At 36.4% G+C, this 5,832-nt stretch overlaps 2 long non-coding RNA genes across 2 annotated transcripts in view; both read right to left on the minus strand.

The window, feature by feature from the left end:
- Positions 1-2,289: 2,289 nt before the first annotated feature.
- LOC118762302 lies at positions 2,290-3,809 on the minus strand. Its single transcript, XR_004998055.1, has 3 exons — positions 3,798-3,809; positions 3,749-3,751; positions 2,290-2,369 (listed from the first exon to the last, which is right to left on the minus strand). It is a non-coding gene; the product is annotated as an uncharacterized LOC118762302 (long non-coding RNA).
- Positions 3,810-4,262: 453 nt separating this feature from the next.
- LOC118762303 overlaps positions 4,263-5,832 on the minus strand; it is a 17,676-nt gene continuing 16,106 nt past the window's right edge. The window contains exons 2-3 of the long non-coding RNA XR_004998056.1: positions 4,928-4,930; positions 4,263-4,274 (exon numbers count right to left, since the gene is read on the minus strand). This is a non-coding gene — a long non-coding RNA (uncharacterized LOC118762303). The remainder of the gene's footprint in view (positions 4,275-4,927; positions 4,931-5,832) is intronic.

Raw genomic sequence — 5,832 nt, forward strand, 5'->3', positions numbered from 1 at the left:
TTTTATTTTAATTCTCTCGCAGGAAGGCCTATTGGATTAGTGTTCTGTTATGCCTCGAAACATGCCTGACTCCTCTAGCGACAGCTGATGACGGGGGTTTTGTCCTTGTGTAACCTGTCCTGTATTTGGTTTTCGTTTTCCGTTTTCTTGTTTTTTGTTTTTTGGCTTTTTCTGTTTCTACGTCTTATTGTGATGTCCTGTACTTCCGTATAATTATTTATATATGCATGTATATATACATGTAGATGTAGGTACGTACATATATGTTTGTATGTATGCATATATTTTTATTTATCTCCTATATATATATATATATATAGTGTGTGTATATATATGTATGTATATATATATATGTGTGTGTGTATGTATGTATGTATGTATATATATATATATGTATGTATGTATGTATGTATGTATGTATGTATGTATGTATGTATGTATGTATGTATGTATGCATGTATGTATATGTATGTACTCGACGGATTTCCATACAGTTTCCCTCAATCAAATTCACTCAAAAACACTGTTTAGCCCAAGACTGTAATAAAATAAATTTGGCCAAAATGCTTTGCAATGGGACTGAACCCGAAATTACGTGATTGCTGGTGAAGCGAGTTTGTTAAACTCACAACCACACTTGCATCTGTGTATATAAAAGAAGATGCAAGTGATGGTTCTGAATTTGCATATTACATTATTTATAAGGCATCTGTTCTCAGGGTGTCAAACTTTGAGATTATTTTTAATTTTCGTGTGAAGATTTTAAAATAAAGTTTTGTTTTTGTTATCGGCGTAGTGTAGGTGTTTGATAAGAAGTTTGCTTTCCAACTACATGGTTTCAAATTTAGACCTACTTCGAGGCACCTTAGGCAATTTTTTTACTATAGCCTCGGGCCGAACAAAACATTCTGAGTGAATTGATTGATGCAAGCTGAAAGAAGCCAACGTATACATGCATGCATACATACATACATACATACATACATACATACATACATACATACATACATACATACATACATACATACATACATACATATATATATATATATATATATATATATATATATCAGTAGTGTAATGGTCTGATCAGTACATAAGGATAAAGTAATCAACAATGATGTTGAGGGAAACACGCTACACATAAACACATGCACACATACACATACATTTACGCACACACAAACACAAGCATAAGCACATACATACACACACATATGTATTTAATTATTTATATATATATATATGTGTGTGTGTGTGTGTGTGTGTGTATAATATATATATATGGCCGAAACAGCTATAAGATGTAATCTATACCTATATTTAGATTTACTTATATTTATATTCTCTTTTTTATATATATTCTACTTATTATACAACATTACTCTTTTATGTACACTGTTTTATGTACATTCCTTTATGTACACTGATTTGTTCTGCTTTTTTATGTTTAACCCTACAGTCTCTTATGTGGTGGTTTAATAAAGTATGTGATTGAGTATTATCTGGTAATTGATATTTGATTTAGATGTATTTCTCCATTTTCTTATCTTGTATATATATATATATATATATATATTATCGATATGTAATTGTAAGCTCTAAGCGTAGGAAGTTTGTAAGCTTCGAGCAGTCTGGAGTAGGTATAAAAGAACAATGATAACTTATACTCATCAAGTAGAAGAAGTATGTATGTATGCATGTATGTATGTATGTATGCATGCATGCATGCATGTATGTATGTATGTATGTATGTATGTATGTATGTATGTATGTATGTATGTATGTATGTATGTATGTATGTATGTATGTATGTATGTATACGTGTATATATTAGGTTGTTTCACATGAAATGTCGTATTTGAAAGGTAATAATGAAATGTTTCAGAAGTGTTAGAGAACAGATTTTTTTAATCAAAGTATGTTCCATGTTCAGTTATGTTGTTTATCCAACGTTCCTCTGTCATATATTCCTTCTAAAAGCAAAAGAATCATCTTTTGCTGGGATAAACTATCCGAATGCTTCAATTACCTCTTCTCTATTTAAGAATGTTTTATTGCTTATGAAAAGCTCAAAATGCTTAAATAAGTAATGATCAGTAAAAGAGATATCAGGGGAATAGGGAGGCTGTTGCAAAATCTCATAATTCAGGCTTTGCGGCTTTTGGACCGTAGCTTGTGGAGTGTGAAGATGTGCATTATCGTGGAGCAAAATTGAGCCATCTCTATTCACTAGTCTGGGATTGCTTCTTTTTCAAATTCTCATGCATACAATCTTAACAATACGATGTTGCTGTTACCGTTTTTCCTTGTTGCAAAAATGAATAATGAATAACTCCTTTCGCAGACTACCATACAGTGACCACTAACTTTTTAGGGTGCAATGGTGGAATTGGGTAGTGTTTAGGTGGCTCTCCTGCATCTAATCACTGTTCTATTCTCCTGCTGTTGTCAAAGAGTATCAATTTCTCATCACAAGTTATGATTTAATGCAAAAATGGCCTTTTTCCAGTCGACATTTCATGTGAAACAACCTAATGTGTGTGTGTGTGTGTGTGTGTGCATATGTGCGTGTGTGTGTGTATATAAATATACTCTGATCCCCGTTCCTTGTGAGCATGCCCGGCACTTTGCCACCATCTCCATCCTGCGGTCTCCCCGCCTCTCCCTCTCCCTTTCTCCTGCACTTCCCACAGGTTGGGCAAGCGTGTATTTTCTTTGCGGTAGCACACCTGTTTCTGTCTTCATCCCTAATCTTTCTTCTCCAGCCGAGTAACCTTGTATTTCCTCTTCAACAAGACACCTATATCTGTCTCACTATAACCTTTTCATCGTCACCTCTTCCAATGCCTCCTCCCAACTTAAAATTTTCTGTCTTGCAAGTACTTGGTGACCCTGTCAGTACAAGTGCCACTTAAAAGCACCCTGTCCACACTGAAAAGCGGTTGGTGTTCGGAAGGGCATCCGGCTGTAAAAACCTTGCCAAAACTGACCTCGTCTGTGCTTGTGCCGCATAAAAAGCACTAAGTCTAGTGGTTGGTATTAGGAAGAGCATCCAGCTGCTAAAACAGCCACAGAAGTCTGGTGCAAGCTTCGACCTGGCTGGCTCTTGTGGTACGGTCCCACCTATGCTAGCATGGAGCAACGGACGCTAAATGCTACTGCTGCTGCTGCTCATGATGATGATGATTGAATAGTGGTACAACAATGCACCAATATTTACTGGAAATAGTAGTTGCTAATATACGACGCTATAGTAAAGCTTCACTGTGTATATACTGGCAAAGCTGTTTGCGGGCGGCAAACAAAAAATTTCATCTTCCCTGTAGGAAGGACACACACACACACACACACACACACATATATATATATATATATTTATATATGTACATGTATATATATATATATATATATATATATATATATATATATATATATATATATATATATATACACACACACACACTCTTGAAGGGACGTGGCTTACGGTCTTAAGGTCGTGAGTTCAAGTCCTGGTGACGTGTTGTGTCCTTGAGCAAGACACTTTATTTCACGTTGCTCCAGTTCACTCACTTGGCAAAAATGATTAGTACCTGTATTTCAAAGGGCCAGCCTTATCATATCTTGTGCCACGCTGAATCTCCTTGAGAACTATGTTAAGGGTACTCGTGTCTGTGGAGTGTTCGGCCACTTGCGCGTTAATTTCACGGATCAACTGGAACCCTCGTCGTCGTAACCGACGGAGTACCATCTATCTATCTATCTAGCTAGCTAGCTGTCTGTCTGACTGTTTATACCTTGCGTATGTAGGAAGTTATGTTAGGAGTCTGAAGAAACCCTAGTGCGGAATTAAAGTAATATAATTATCTTGTGTTATTTTTAAGTGCTGGTCACTTTATAATTTTTTTTTAATTCAAGAGTAAACGTGGACTGTTTCTCGACGGTTATCTTCCCTGCTAGACATTCCTCTCAAATGAGATCTTACCGTCTTAAATGAGACGCCATTTGTCGCAACTGCTTAAATAAATACTTTTGATGATTACGACTTTTAAAAATGACAGTGAATGTAAATCTATATTTCCATTGAGTGCTTTCTTCAAAACATTGATAGTCACTATGGTGCGCTAGGCATTTTTTTTTTCTTTTTTGACCAACTAGCACCTGGCTATATTTATAGCCACAAGAACTACACTGTCTGAATACAGTTTTCAAATCGGAGTAATATTTGTGTAACTATATAAATATATAAACACGCCTATCGTTTTCGTGAGTGACTGAGTACACGATGTTCGTCTTGCCCTGATATATATTGTTTTTAACACAAGCCTATGAAGAAAATTTATCTCAGACAATTCCATAGCTTCATGTCTTCTAATGGAGCGTATACGTTTAGTATGATACACGGATGGCGACTTTGACTTAATGCTGTTTGAATTTCGCACACCGAGACTTTAAAAATTTTTACCATTTCTTTATTCCTTTCTAAAAATCAATAACTGTGTTATAAACGGTAGTGGAATAATTAATATTAGAATAAATTACACTGTAAGAGAGCCATTTCGGTTATCTAAAAACATACAAAAATATTAAATTTACCTTTCATTTCGTTTTTGAAGTGCCAAAATATTCTTCACGCCACTGAAGCCTGATCATTGAGACAGTCCAAGTGTGCTGTGGAATTATCTCAGTAGCATGAAGAATATTTTGACACTGCAACAGTGTTTGTGTATTTCAAGGCTTTGAAAATGAATCTTCCACTACAATGCTATTCACTTTTAATACACAGTCCTTGCTCAAGTCACTTACCAGGACGATTACGACGCCGAAATAATTAAAGTTTTCCACATATTCAGTGGAATAGCTAGAGTATCTGGCGTCTGGAGCAGCACTTGAGTTCGTTCCCCCATCTGACAACCCAATTCAATACAGCCTTATGTAACAGACCCCTACGTGTCGCTCCCATTAAAGCATCGCCCAGGACGGTCCGTTTCCTCGTTCGCCACATCGCTTCGCTCTATACATATGATGTTACTATCATTCCTTCAGCTTCAACTATACACATACCACTGTATGACACTGTTTTCAAGAGCAATCAATTTAAAAGTAGTCTTAATTGAGAATATGATAAACTACTCCCTTTTTAACAGCTGAAAGACACAAAAACGAAACAATTATATTCCATGCTCTCTAATCATGAATAACACACTTGTTTGGTACTGATTTAATCATCAACGTTTAACAATAGCAACTTATCCAGTAGCCTAGCTAGAGGATAAGGAGGGGCAGAGAGGTGGTCCGTCCCGGACGACGCTTTTATGGGTTGGTACATTTGGATCTGCTGTATAAGCCTGTATTGGAGGCAAGGTGGCAGGGGCCGGCAAACTCAAGGGATACTCCCTCCGGTTGGTATATCAAAGCTACACCACAGTATTTAACAAACACTTTCTTTCTTCCCTTTGCCTCTTCCACAATAGCTTCTAGTTCACAGAATTATCTATATTATAGCGTCTCCACACAATACCATTGCGATCTACCCGTCCCTTCCCTTTCCAGCAACCTCACTCTGCCTCGTCTTCTAGATTTTGCACATTCCTTCACATTCACCGCATACACTCGCCTAGTGACGATAACAGTAGCACTCACATCAGCCTCAAGGGCTTGCGAACTTATGGGTATCACTCGTATTATCTCGAACCACTTACACCATTATAAGCAGATGATAAAGTTATAAATAAAGAAAAGTATGACACTAAATAATAATTTACAAAGTTAATAAATTCATAGTAAGCAAAAAAGTAGGTCACATTATAGTCAGACACGCATAGAAATGTT

This window comes from Octopus sinensis, linkage group LG2, assembly GCF_006345805.1.
Source record: "Octopus sinensis linkage group LG2, ASM634580v1, whole genome shotgun sequence".
NCBI lineage: Eukaryota > Metazoa > Mollusca > Cephalopoda > Octopoda > Octopodidae > Octopus > Octopus sinensis.